This window comes from Humulus lupulus, chromosome 9 (genome assembly GCF_963169125.1).
Source record: "Humulus lupulus chromosome 9, drHumLupu1.1, whole genome shotgun sequence".
Taxonomy (NCBI): Eukaryota; Viridiplantae; Streptophyta; class Magnoliopsida; order Rosales; family Cannabaceae; genus Humulus; species Humulus lupulus.
Window position 1 is genome coordinate 167,225,718 of NC_084801.1, and position 15,047 is coordinate 167,240,764.

Sequence of the window (15,047 nt, forward strand, 5' to 3'; positions counted from 1 at the left end):
TATTATATCAACGTACTCCCCCATGTACTCCGCAACAAAATGGTGTTGCGGAACGTCGGAATCGCACGTTAATGGAAATGATTTCGTCCATGATGAGTTATTCAACTCTTCCGATCTCTTTTTGGGGACATGCCATACAGACCGCGTGTGACATTTTAAATGTCGTGTCGTCTAAAGCTATCTTCAAAACACCCTTAGAACTATGGAATGGTCGTGAACCTAGTTTGCATCATTACAGAATCTGGGGGTGTCCCACTCACGTCCTGAGGAAAAAGGAAAGAAGGCTAGAACCGCGAATTGAAGTTTTCTTGTTTGTTGGCTATCCTAAAGGTAATCGGGGTGGTTTGTTCTATAGTCCACAAGATAAGAAAGTGTTTGTTTATAAAACCACATTTCTTATGTAATTCAGTCATTATCAATAAAGTAGTAGAAATCATTTTGTTCAATCAAATTGTGTTGTTTACATATTTTATTACATGATTAATTATTATTAATACAAACGTTTATAAAATTTCAAACATATGTATAGTTACAATTATAGTGACTCAGTCACAGTGGATTATAATTGTAATTGTATGTTTAAAAGCATTGTTACGCTACGCATTTCGTAAGTACTTTAATGATTTTATTGTTGTATTTACGAATCTCTGTATGAAAATCACTTCTATGCATGTATTTATGTTTTTCTATTGTATATTATTTTATACATATAGACTCATATAAATAAGATCCTACAATTGAATTGAATCTTAGGAACAATTACTTGACCAGAGAATTTCCATGCTTCTTAAAGAAAATATCCACTTTGCGAGCTTTTGTTTTGCGGTCCAACAAATTTTATGGAAGAATATTTAGATGCTCTGATTCCATAGAAACATGGAAGATGCTACAAATTGTAGATTTAGCTCATAATAATTTTGATGGTACACTACCTGGAGAGTGTTTCAATAAATGGCAGGCAAAGGCAATGTTGCATAATGTAGATGACTCCTATATAGAGTTCGATATCATTGCCCATGAAGCAAATCTATTTAGACACCAATAACAATGGAGTTGCATCTTCTAGTACTGGAATGTATTTTCCAGGCTCAACAACAGTTACTAGCAAAGGTCGACAAATGGATCTCGTCAAAATCCTAAACGTTTTCACCTCTATTGACTTGTCATGCAACCATTTTGTTGGATTAAAACCAGAGGAAGTGGGACAACTCAAATCACTCCTCTCCCTTAACTTATCCAACAATGCTCTCACTGGCCAAATCCCATCGTCTATTGGGAACATTGGACAACTTGAGTCCTTAGACCTCTCAAGTAACAAGCTGAACGGATCTATCCCAACATCCCTTGCAAGCCTCAACTTCCTTTCATTGTTGAATTGAACCTCCCATATATATAATGATCTGATGGGGCCAATTCCAACTGGTAATCAATTTCAAACATTTCCACCACAATCCTTGGTAATAAAGGACTGTGGGGATGCCCTTTGACAGGAAATTGCGGGAAAAGGGCATCTTCGCCAAACACAACCAAACATAATCACTCAAAATCTAGAAATGGGATTGATTGGAATCTCTTAAGTGCTGAAATTGGATTCCTGGTTGGGTTTGGAGTTGTGGTTGTGCCACTAGTGTTTTGCAAGAGATTGAGGAAAATATATTTTGAGCGCATTGATGACATTGGTGCGAGGGCTCTTTCCTCAACTGCATTAAACCAATTTCAGCAAGAACAAGAGAAGAAGGCGCCCATGATGGTTTTTTCTTTCAAAAAGAAGGTATGACTATAATAGTTAGACTTTTTCTTTTCTTTTCTATCTTGGTTGTTGCACTCAGATTAAATTAGGCCTCTAATTTTGATATAGACATTGAAAAGCCTTAACAACTTCGCAAACCAAGCTATTAATTGATTACATATTCATTTTAATGGTAGCGAAATGAATTTAATCTTTAGTGACTCAAATTAAATAATAGTTTATAATACAGAGTTTCAATTTACATGTGCATAATTCAAGCTATATCGAAAGTTTCAGTGACACTAGTCATTAATAAATAGAGATTTTTTCCTTGAAACATTTTTTTAGGCACTCGTTGAAGCAACTCACCACCTGTAGTTCAATCAATTGTGGCTTTCAGAGAAGGATTCAAATTCAAAATATGAAAGAGATGTTCATTGAACTTTGATCTTAATTTGTAGGCTACTGGTACCTGATGAATTCTGGAGTCATTGCTGTTAGATTCTTTTTCTCATCAGTGTAAAATAAGTAGTTTCTTTGGAAGGAGTTGATATGTTAAAAAAATATGACTGTCTTTGTGTGGTTAATTTCAGTCTAGTTAGTTTATCAAAAAATATACATTATATATATATATATATATATATGCATGCCCTTTATAAATTTGGCAGTATTGTTCAAGACTAAGTTTTGTTCAGCAAAATTTGAATCTTTTTTAACTCCTTTATTATATACTCTTCAATTGTGTTCTGATTGTTGTTAGACTTTTTCTTCAGTAATTATCGAATAAATAATATAATGCTTGTAAAAAATTTGTTAGTGTTCTATCATTAATTCTTATAAATAATGATGATTCTTTTCTCCATAAAAAATAGTCCCAAAACCCCTGTGAGCAACAAAACTTAGGCCAAACTAAGAGGGTGTTTGGCACCTTAACTAAAAAACTGCTTTTTGTTTTTAAAAGCTAAAAACTATTTTTTGAAAACAAGTTGGGGGTGTTTGGCGTTGTTTTCAGAAAACAATTTTTAAAAACAAAGTTACAAAAAACAAAAAAAATTGAGAACAACAAAAAGTTGTTTTTTGTTGTTCTAAAAAAAAATTCTATCTTTTTTTTTCTCACATAATTTATTTATTTATTATTATCTAACATCATTTATTATCACATAATTTTCTCTCTCATTAGTTTCTCTCTCTTCAGTTTCTCTCACATCAATTTCTCTCTCATCACTTAATATATCATAATTTTCTCTCTCGTCATTTTCTTTCTCATCACTTTCTCTCTACTCACTTCTCTCTCTTTACTTTCTTTCTTATCACATTCTCTATCATTTTTTCTTGGATCAATTTCTCTCTTCTCAATTTCTATTTCTTCAAATTTTCTCTCCTTACTTTCTCACTTCTTATTTTTCATCATTTTTTTTAAATTATTTTATCTCATTATTTATTACAAACTTTTAAAATATTTTTCTCTTTGTAAATGTATTTGTTAATATTTTATTTAAGATTTAAAAAAAAAATTAAAAAATTGTTTTTAGAAAACATTAACCAAACACCTCTTGTTTTTTGAAAACTACAAAAACAGTTTTCTGTTCTCATTTCTGAGAAGACAACTTTGAAAACAAAAAACAGAAAACAATGTCAAGCAGGCCCTTACCTAAAACAACGGCATAAATACCTACATGACCATCTATCTAAGATAAAAGTATTATCAAAGATAATGGTAACAGGACAACACTCTTTATGTGTTATCAAATGGCACTCAAGGTTCTTCCATCGAATCCCTCTGAAGGGAACAATCCAAACGGAGTTGACAATAAGCCTAACAAATTCAAGGGAAAACAAATACATAACTAAACAATAATAACAAGCCAAATTAAACAAAGCACAGTCTTGAGAATGAAGTAGATATGTTACTCACTAAAATCTAACTGCTTAAATCACATTGCCAGTAGCAAAGGCAAGTGAGCCTCATATTTTTTTAATTATAATTTTGTATGCGAACTTAGTGTATATTATTTACATTTTGGTTCGTATTATTAATTTTTTAATAATACTCTTGCTACATATCTTTAGAGTAATGATATATGTTCACACAAAATATTACAGCAGCTAAAAAATAAACAAGTAATATAGTGATATCAACCAGTAATTGATTACTAAACCAAAAAAACCATGAAAAAATTAAGAAATTTTACAATAACTACTTGAGAAACCAGATTATTTGTAACTAATAAAAGAAAGAGAAAATTATACTATTAATATCAAAAGAGAAATTATAGAAAATGGCCCAAAATAAAAGCATCAAAAAGCTAATGTCCTTATTTTTAAAATTGTAGAGAAATAACTATTTTACATTGTTGATTACCTAAATTATTCTTTTTTATAATTTTTTTTATTTATTTAGGACTATATGATTTTAATATAGTTGTATATGTGTATTAGTTTTGTTTGATTAGTTTTTATTTTAAAGTTATATTGATTTTTTAAGTTTTTTATAGGTTGTTGATATATTATTTTCCAATTAGTGTATATATTTTTTGTGGTATGGTATATAATTTTTTTTTTTTTTGTGATATTTAGTTTCTATTTTATTATACATAGTGGTAATATACAACTTTGTATCATGGTATATACATTTTAATGGTAGTATATAATTTTGTTAGCATAGTATATACATTTTTTAGTAATAATTTTGTAAGTTTGATGGTATATTATTTTTCAACTCAATATATATATTTTGTGGTATGATATATCATTCAACAACCCATAAAAAAAAAATCAAAATAACTTTAAAATAAAAACTAATATACATATACCATAATATTAAAATATTTAGAATAAAATAGTAATTTGTTAAAGGGCATATTTGGTAATATGTAATATTAAAGAGATAATTAGGTTATTTTACTACAAAATCAAAAACATAAATATTTACTTACTTTCACACACCATTAAATATTATAAAATATTATTATGATAATAATATATAATTCTAATTTTTTTACTAATTATATTAATATGAATTCAAATATTATTATAATAATATTTAATACAAAACTAGATATTTAATAATTATATTAATATAAATTTAAATATTACAATAATATATAATACATAATCTTAATTTTTGTTAAAAAAAATTATCATTTAAAAAATGTTATCATATTATATATATATAAATCATAAATAATGTTTTGGTTTAATTTATTATTTAATATATTTATGTAATTTTTTTATATATAATATTGTTTATTTATTTAAAATTTATATGACAATAATATAAATTTAATAAATATAATTAATAGATTTTATAAATAAAATTAAGTAATTTGTACATTGCTTGCATCGAATTGAAGAAATTTTGTTTTGTTTTTAAATAATTAAAAATATAAATAGACATATGAGAGCAGTTAAAAGTTTGGGATTATAACTTCTATAGATGTGTAAACTAAAGCGTGTAAAGTGGTACCACATAAAAAACGTGTGATACCATAGTCATTTTCCAACAATAAAATCACTTAGCAACATACACAAATGCGCTCTTGTATTATAAATATTATTTAGGTGCATGTTATTCCAAGTACAATTTATCCGTTGTGTGAAACTCACAAATAGGCCAAGAAAATAAAACATGATTTAACAATAAATTGATGCTTCCATATCAATGACATGCAAAATTCCATGTATTTACAGATAATTAAACCATAAATAAAATAATGAATTATTTATTATTTTATTTAGGTTAGAGGCTGCTTGTGAATACTTAAATCTACACTAAATATCCATACCATTAAAAGTACTATTTATATACATAAAGTAAAATTTATAATAAGTTTGGGGGATTGCACCCATTTGGAATATTTGGTAGTGGATGTCAATTTAATTATAAAAATGTGGACATATATTCACATACATTGGATATTGGTTGTGTTAAATAAACTACACTACAACAAATGTTGGTTTTGCCGAGAACACAATACCGAGAACATGTTCTCGGTACAAGCATTTTCATAACCGTACCAAAAGTACGCAGTATTTTTTTCGTTTTAGTTGATATACCGAGAACGTTTGTTCTCGGTAGAAGTCATTTATATGCTTCTTCTTCCCCGAACAGAGGTCATTTCCTCTTAAACAAAAAAAACCTCAAACAGATTTCTCTCCGCCATTTTTTGTGTATTCTCTGGATTCCCGCCCCCAAAGGCTAGTTTTTTGAGAAATTTTCCCCTCCAAAGAAGATTTGATCATCAATAGGGTCTATCAAGGTATGTATTTGTATATATTTCATTTTATTTTGTGTATAACTGTATCTAAAAAAAATTATGGTTTGGCCCTCTCTACTCTGATTGTGGGGTTTTTCTTTCTTTCTTTTCAAATTGTTAAGTTGTTGCATTATTTACAAGAGCTCTTACAAGTATCCACGAATTTTATTTATAATTTTTTGGTTTTTTTAATATTTTTGGCATAAATACAGATTGGGATTTTATGTATAATATTTTTAATAATTTTTTAATACAGATTGGTGTTGCTTCGTACCCTGGGTGTGTTGTAAATGGAGTTAGATTTTTGTGTTATGACATGGACAAGAATCGCAAAACTCAAAATAATGGAGTCTCTGTAGCGGGAGTTAAAAATAATACTTATTACGGCCAGTTAGAAGAAGTTTTAGTGATGTCATATATTTCTGGTTGTTCTGTTGTATTACTTAAGTGCAAATAGTTTGACACTAATCAGTCTTCAGGATTAAAGTCTGAGCAAAACATAACGAGTATTAAAACTAGTTCAGAGGCGTTCAAAGATGATAAATTTATCTTAGCAACTCAGGCTAACCAAGTTTTCTACATTGATGACCTTAAAAATAAATCTTACTGGAAAGTCGTCCAAGTAGTGCATCACAGAAATGTGTGGGACATCCCACTAGTTGAAGAACAACTGGAGGATGTAGAAGAAGATGTTATGCACGACACTAGTTCCTCTTATTTCCAATTATTCGTTGATCTTGGTCCGTTGCCACAAATCAGCTTTGAACGTACGGGGGCTCCATTACTATTTGTTGAGATAGATAATGTTGCAATTGAGGAGGGGAGGGAGGAGGAAGAGGAAGAAGAGGAAGAGGAGGAGGAGGAGGAAGAGGAAGAGGAAGTTGAATTCATAGAAGAAGATGATGAAGAGGAAGATGAACACATAGAAACTGATGGTGATATTGATGATTAAGTGGTAATTTTATAATATGCTGAAGTAATTATGTTTTACAATAATTGATTATTATAGTTATTATGTTTAGTATAAATGTAATTTTAATACCGATTAATTTGACAGATATGGCTGACGTTATTGCTCGATCTCACAGAAGTGATGGTGGAGGATGCGATCCTCCACGTGGAACGTCAAATATCTCAGCTGAATGTGAACGAGGTAATACATTACACATTGATATACTCCTTAAATTTTAACAGTTAATACATATTAATTTTAAAATACTAAATTTGCATACAATAGCGCCTCCAAACAAGCGTGGACGCCACAAAGGATTGAACACGCGAGAAAAAAGGGGAGAGTTGGGGCGTCCTCTTCCCCTCGATTAGGACGTGCGAGAGAGAACATATAAAGAGATAGGAGATTACAGCTCAAATTTCTCAAGAGAGCTGGGATTACTTGTTCGACAATACACAGATCCAGATTGTCCTCAATGGTCAAAAGTATCAAATGCCTCGAAAAAAAGAATACTTGCACATCTGGAGGTAAGTAATTTCTATATTTATGTTATATCTATTTGATTATATATCATATTTGTAAATAAATGTTTGTAATTTAGGATGATTTGTTTGATATCGGACATACCAAATATGGACAAGGGCACATGCCGAGGATCTTGAGAGGCATTGATACATCATGTGCCAAAAAGTATTCTAATTGGAAGTACGATGTTAAGGAACATTTAACGATTAATGGGCCAGAAAATCGTTATGGGGGTTGCACAAATATGCATTGGCAAAAAGCCATTGAATTTTTCCAACGCCCACAAATTATGGTATTAATTTCTTGTTAAACTTAACTCTCTTAATTAAATATATTACTAATAAAATATTTTTGTAGAAATGTTCTAGGGTCAACAAGAAAAATAGGAAGAAACTAAAAGAGCTTAGCTACAGAGGTTCTCAGTCAATCCCAGCGCTGCGCAATAAAAAAGTTAGTTAATTAATTCTTTCTAAGTTTGTTTTTCTTATTTACGTTTAATTATTATTTTAAAATATATATATGTATGTGAGAGCGCAATTTAGAGACTGGGCAACTTAAGTCGTTCCCGGATAGCTGGATGGATACTCACCATAAATCAGGCACAGGGTGGGTGACAAAAACAGCCAAAAATACCTGGGTACGTTAAGTTTTTTAAATAAAAAATTCAAAATTTTAATTGTTTGCTTACAATAAATAATTACATTATATATTGCATCATAGGATGAATTGCGTGCATATCGCGACACACAGCAGACACAGACAACTGATACTGAGAGTTCCACACCAATTTCGAGTGCGCCTGAAGATGACGACTTATCTTTGGTACAAACTGTCTTCGGAAAACGACGTGGCAGCCAGAAAGGATATGGACGTATCCTTAACATAAGGGACCGAACTCCATTTACTACTGATCATCCACAAACTAGAGATGAAGAGATGACTAAGATGGGAGAGCGTGTTTGACAATTAGAGGAGCACATCCAGACTCATTGTATCACCCCGGGATCTCAATGTGCCCCACCACCACCTGATGATCCCGATGTTGGAGCACCGAGTCAGTAGGACTTATGTATGAGTTTTATTACTATGGACTATTACATTTTCATGTTTAGGACAACTCTTTATTTTGATTGAGCAAATGTACTGTAACGCCCTGGATAGCCAAGACCGCTACACTGTGTACATATAAAGGTGCAAGACTTGCTAAAAGTAGGTTTACAAACTTCCAAAAGTACATAAACAATCACTAGCCATACTAAGGCAAAATAGACAATCTTTGGGTCACGCGTCCCTACCTAAACCTCAACTGTGGCGGCTGAACAGCTGGCCATGTACATTCCGCTCGTAGAGCTCTCCAATCAAGGTTGATCAAGCTTACCCTTGCCTTTACCTGCACCACGTAGCACCCGTGAGCCAAGGCCCAGCAAGAAAACACATGCAACACAAACAACGATAACAGATAGTAAATTCATTAAGCATGAACTCTTATCAAGAAATCCACATAATATCATTCAGCATATATTCAGAGTCATGGATGCAATCAAACACTTATAACATTCATATCACATAATAATCAGGGCCGACAACTTAGGCCGTACCCTCTGTTTATCCCACTGACCCCGGCCCGCTTAAACCAAGCTCAGTGCATATTAAGTTGTCCTCGGCTACCAGTGGCCGAGCCGCGTCCTGTGCGCTAGTGTAACCCTTGGCACCCTTAGGCCGTTGGTTCACTAATTAGCTTTCATGGCATAATACCATCTTTTCAAGCATTCACAATAGGGAGCCCTTAGTCCCGTCACATATATTCAACCAGGTGTAGTTTTCTTACCTTTAATCTTTGCAGTTTTAGATTATGAGCAACGCTCCTCAAGCACGATCCGTTCCTGAGCCTAAGCTTTTATCACCTAGTCACAACCAAAGTATTAGGTTTCATTAATATCCAAATATAGGTTTCTAGTTACAAAACTAACTTCCGGGAATCCAAATTCCACCAAGCACGGTGGCGAAATCGATCCCGAGCATTCTAGACCACATTCCCATGCCTAAAATCCCCAAAAGTTCAAGTGTGCACCCAAGGGCTGCGGCCCTTGAAGCTTAGTCGCGGCCCTGCCCTCAAAATAGAACCAAAGCCACCCCTGAAAGAGGACACGCACCACGGCCCTTGCCTTGGGCGCCGCGGCGCTCACCTTTGGCTGAGCCCTCTTGGCTCATCTTCATCCTAGGGCCGCAGCGCTCTAGAACAGAGCTGCAGCCCTTCCCTTAGAACCCAGAATTCCCACCATTTCTAGGCTTGAAACCTTAGCCAAAACCACCCTTAAGCTCCCTACTTCAACACCCAACAATCCCAACACTTTTAGCATGACTTAAACAACATAATTCCACAGAAAACCCAACCTAACACACACTAGAATTCTCTTTTCAATTTCTGAAACTCAAGAACATAAACACCCAAAGCTAACCAATCAAAAACCCAAATTCAAGCCTCTAACTCATGAATTAAAGCTTACCTCTTCAGTTGGATCCTTCCTCTATTCAATACCCAGCTAGCTTCCAAAGCTTTCCAGCCCAAATTCCACCCTAAGCATCAATGGTACAAACACCTCAATACCCAGCTGAAAACTCAGAATTTTTAAACCAAAGAAAGAGAAATCCCTGCTTACCTTAGTATTGATTCAATTCCTTGGATGAGTCTTGAACTAAGCCTCAAAATCCAGTCCCATTACCCAGCAATTCCCAGCTCAAAAGTCCCAGAATTTCTCTGCTTCTCCTTTGAATTTTCACCTAGTTTCCCCTTGTGTTTTCCTTGAGAGAAAAGATAGAAGAGCTGAGAAGAGTTAATAGGTCGGTTTATTTCTTTTTGTGAGTTTCCTTGAGTTTGTCTTATTCGTTAAGTTAATCCCAAGGCTCGAGGTGCCGGAAACCTCCCCGAGGGCAAAACGGTAAAATCCCCCAATATTCCCGCCTAGACTTCCTAACCTCAAATATATCTCCATATATTTATTTTCATAACCCGATAGTCTAAATAGCTATCCGATACCTAAAATACCTCTGACTTATCCAAAGTCAGCTGTTAAGCCCTGTTGTGACTTTTCCCCGCTAACCAGCCCTAAGATCGCCTCGAGTCGTGCTCCGCATTCCTACCCACATAATAATGTGGTTCTCACAATTACCATATACACATATCACATTAAAGCCAATATAATCACACAACCATTATTAATCATATAATTATGCATTTAAATCAATAAAGTCATGCAAACCACATTTAACCCAGTAATTCCCTCCCGGCACACTAATCAAGGCCCTTAAGCCTCATTAGCGAATTTAGGATCGTTACATGTACTCTTATGTTTTTATTTATATGTTTAATATAAGTGTTTTAATTTAAATCTATTGTTTTATATTTAATTAAAATTTAATCAATAAATAAGTATATAAATGAATAAACATTGCACATATAAAAAAAATCTTAGTTCAGTCTATACTGAGGACAGTATCCTCGGTATAGCCCATCTAGATGACAAAATTGGGCAGGTTTCACCGATGATATTGTCAACTCTATACCGAGGACAATGTCATCGGTAAATCCTATACCGAGAACATATTCAATATCCTCAGTAGAAGTTTTCCTCTATCGAAGAGGATGTATTGAGAACCTTCTACCAAGAACATGTTGTCGGTAGAAGTTGTATCGAGAACATTCGGGCTTCTACCGATGACTTTTGTTCTCAGTATATGTAATGCCCCAAATTTCCTAATAAGGTTCAGGACCTTGATTAGGAGGTCGAAAGGGCCATAATTGATTTATTATGTTAGTAAATGATAATATGCATGTTTAGGTGTATTAAATATTCATGTGAACCCATTTCTGATTAATTGGGTGATTTTCATATTTTGGCCATTTCGAACATATATGTGGCATGTGTGTATGGTGCTTTATTATTATTTGGTTATGCTAGGGTTACTCAGCACAAGACGTTCCTAGGAGGTAAGCTAGTAGAATAGTCACAACGGGATTTATTCTTGACTCGGAATGAGTCAAGGGGTATTTAGCATTACTGGGTTATTGGGTAATGGGAATAAATATTTGGTGATAAATTGGGAGTTAGTAAGATCAGGGGGAAATTCTGGAGGTTTTGACTATTTTGCCCCCGGGGACGTTTTCGAGACCCCGAGCATTAGGATTTGTTTGAGGCTACTTAAGCTTGAAGTAACCTGTTAAGAAATAAAAAGAAAGTTCAGTAAGTTCTCTCTCCCTCTAAGTTCCATTTTCGTCTCCCGATTGCATTTTCGAAGGAAACTAGAGTTCTAGGACTCGGATTCAAGCGAGGATCAATGCATAGCGATCCTAGGGAAGATTAGAAGCTTATTAGCCGGAGGATTTAGTTGGGAAACAACTCAATCGGAGGTAATTCAAGTTTTAAGTTTTCAAAGTTTTAAACTTGAATTGGATTTTGTGTTTTTATGAGTTTTTAGATGAATTGAAGCTTGGGTTTTATGGGTTTTGGATCATGGGGATGTTTGGGAACTTTGATTTTTGAGTTTGGAGATGTTTGGATAGGTTTTTGGAAGGTTTTAAAATGGAGAAATCGGGGAAAATGGTTGGTCCGAGGTTGGGCTGCGGCCCTGTTCTTGGGCGCCGCGGCCCAGGCTCGATGAAGCAGGTGAAGGTTGCTAAAGGGGTCTGGGGGTCGCGGCACTTGGTGCTGATGCCTGATGTTGGCACCTCTTTTTTGGCTGGGGTCGCGGCGCTTGAAGGAATTTATGGCCGAAATGATGTTTTGAGCATGGGAACTGAAACCTTAGGCCTCGGGATCGTTCCTACTACCCGGTTTAGTGGGATTCGATGTCTCGAAGGCTAGGTCTTGGTTCTGGGATTGGGTTTTAGAACTTGAACTCATTGGATCACTGTTTATGGTTGTGACTAGGTTATCACTAGAGGCTTGGAATCAGGATCGTGATTGTGGCTCGTTTATTGGTAACGATACATGTTGGATGTTTAAATGTGATGCATGTGATGCACAAGAAACATGTGATTAGGGCATGCCATGAATGTTGAATATGAGATTGATCAGAGCTTGAGTCTCTGTGTTTGTGCATGATCATAATTATGCTAGCAACTGTTAAGTAAGCATGATGATATATGTCTGGTAGCATTGCTTACTTGTGTGTGGCACTGACTAACTAGTCAAATTTGGCAATGGTGTCAGTATTAGCTGTGAAGTTGTGACCTACTTGTCAGAGTTTGCAATAATACTGAGCATTGGTCACCTAGTATTGACTAATAAGTCAAGGACAGCCTTAGCGCATTTAACGCAAGCCGATAAAGATTAGATCTAATCAAAATCTGCATTGAATGACTCAAATGAGCATTAATGCCGGACCGACCTCAAGTTCGATGAAAACTAAAAGCGCTTGTCTAGCCAAAGGCTAGTCACTTAAAGCCAGGGCCAGAGAGCCCCAATGACTGTTTAGTCACATGGCTATGGGTGTTGAGCCCGAGTGACTTACCCAGTATTCACTCATCTGATTACAACCAATGCTGGAAAGCCTAGGTGACGGTTTCGTCACACGGCTGTGGGTGCCGAGCCCCATAGTGACTTGCTAATCAGTCACTCGTTATGGTTTAACAGAACCTCAAAGTGATATTCACTCATCTATTCAAGGCTATAAGCTTTGTATAATCATAATGATCATCATTGGCATGGATGTGGGTGCTGAGCCCCGTGGTGACTTGCTTGTCAGTCACTCATTATGGTTTACCAAAACCTCCAGTGTTAAATCACTCATCTGATTAGGATTGACTTGATAGTCATCCAATCAGAAGAGCAGGATTTCTTATCCTGGATACCCCATCATTACTTGAACTTATTTCCATGCTTGAATAGAGCTATGTTTGCTAGGCATGTCAGATATGATTTGATGTCATGATATGACTGTTCATGAGCATATTGAGTTTTCTTGCTGGGCTTCGGCTCACGGGTGCTATGTGGTGCAGGTAAAGGCAAAAGAAAGCTGAACCATCCTTGAGTTGGAGAGCTTACGTGACGATGTGTACATATGCAGCTGCTCGACCGCTACGGCCGAGATTTGAAAAAGGAACTAGGGTTAAACCCTGTTTTGCCGCTTAGATCGGCTGGTTGTAATTATTTTGTTGTAATAAACCTTTAAATTATATTTTGTTGGGATCCCAATATATACAGTAAACGTTTTAGTGAAACGTTATATCTTATCCAAAAAATTAATCTATAAACCACTAATCATACTTAGTACACAATTATGGCCAAATGACTTGATTAGCGAGTTTAGTACTATTTAAAATATGCACCGTAACAGTCCCTGGAGTTTAGGGCGTTACAGTATATCCCTTGTTTTTTGTAGTGGTAACATTTAGCCGTCACATTAAGAATTATTACTTTCATATTTTTAGACCGTTTTATTTGATAATTATTACTTTTGCAATTATGCATTCAAAAGCATTGTTCTTTCTCTCTATCCATCGCGGTGATTTGTTTGATTATGCTAAAGTTAAACTTCATGATTAAAATGAAACAGACACGCATTGCATGAAACAGTTAAATGAAAGTCATGCTTTTATGCAACAACAGCTAATTGATGAGAATATATTATTTGTCTTGGAACTAAGTTCGTATTTAATTGTTTGATTAATAACATTTTAAAACTTTCTATTTGTTAGATTATTTCAAAATTATACATTTTTATTCATTTTAGTAAATATTTTTGTAATAAAAAGATTATAAATATGTTTTATATTTAAAAAAAACTATTATATAGTTATAAATTTTTACAAAAATTCGTAAAAATGTATTATTTTGAACTAATTTATCAGATTATTAAAAAAGTATTATTTAAATAATAATATACTAAATTAGTTCCAAGAATATATTATAATTCTTTAATTAACTTTATTTTGTAATTTGCGTAACTTTACTAGAGAATATACTATGCCCAATGAGAATAGAGAAACCAAAATACAATTCTAAGAAAAATAATACAAAAGGCAAGATGATACACAAACAAGTAAATAGAAAGATGTAGAAGAAGAAAATCACAAACTCAAAACAATAATAATACAAGTAAATAAGAACAAGAAGAACAAAAGAATAAAAAGAACAATAATAAGAACGCAAACTCTCACACAACTAAAGTGTAGAGTAGTGGAGATCACCAACTTGAACAATGTTCAAAACCTTTGTACGAAAGCTTGTTTCCCCTATTCTCTAAGCACAAAGGGATCTCTCAAGGAAATAGCTATCTGGAATTATCAAGCATCTATGGTGTATTTTCTAGTCAAGTGCTTTGTGGATAGAAAACGGTGTCTTACAAGTGAGCATTAGACTCCTATTTATAAAGTTTGAGATACCCTTTGAATTTCAAATTTCATCAATCTCCATGGTTGTTACCAATGTTTAGTTGTATGTTTGTGGAATTAAAATTGAGATTTGGAGTTACTTAGGATGTTAGGATCGTTCAAATTGGAAGAAAAAAAACTGAAAAAGTGGTATTGGTTGTCAGCCTCACTGATCGCGGCCACTGACCTCTGTCCCCCAAGCTCAGCACATAA

The 15,047-nt window shown here is 34.0% G+C and overlaps 1 pseudogene; it reads left to right on the top strand.

Moving 5' to 3' along the window:
- Nucleotides 1-1,016: 1,016 nt before the first annotated feature.
- On the top strand, nt 1,017-2,205 carry LOC133800282 (receptor-like protein 18; annotated as a pseudogene).
- The last annotated feature ends 12,842 nt before the right edge of the window (nt 2,206-15,047 follow it).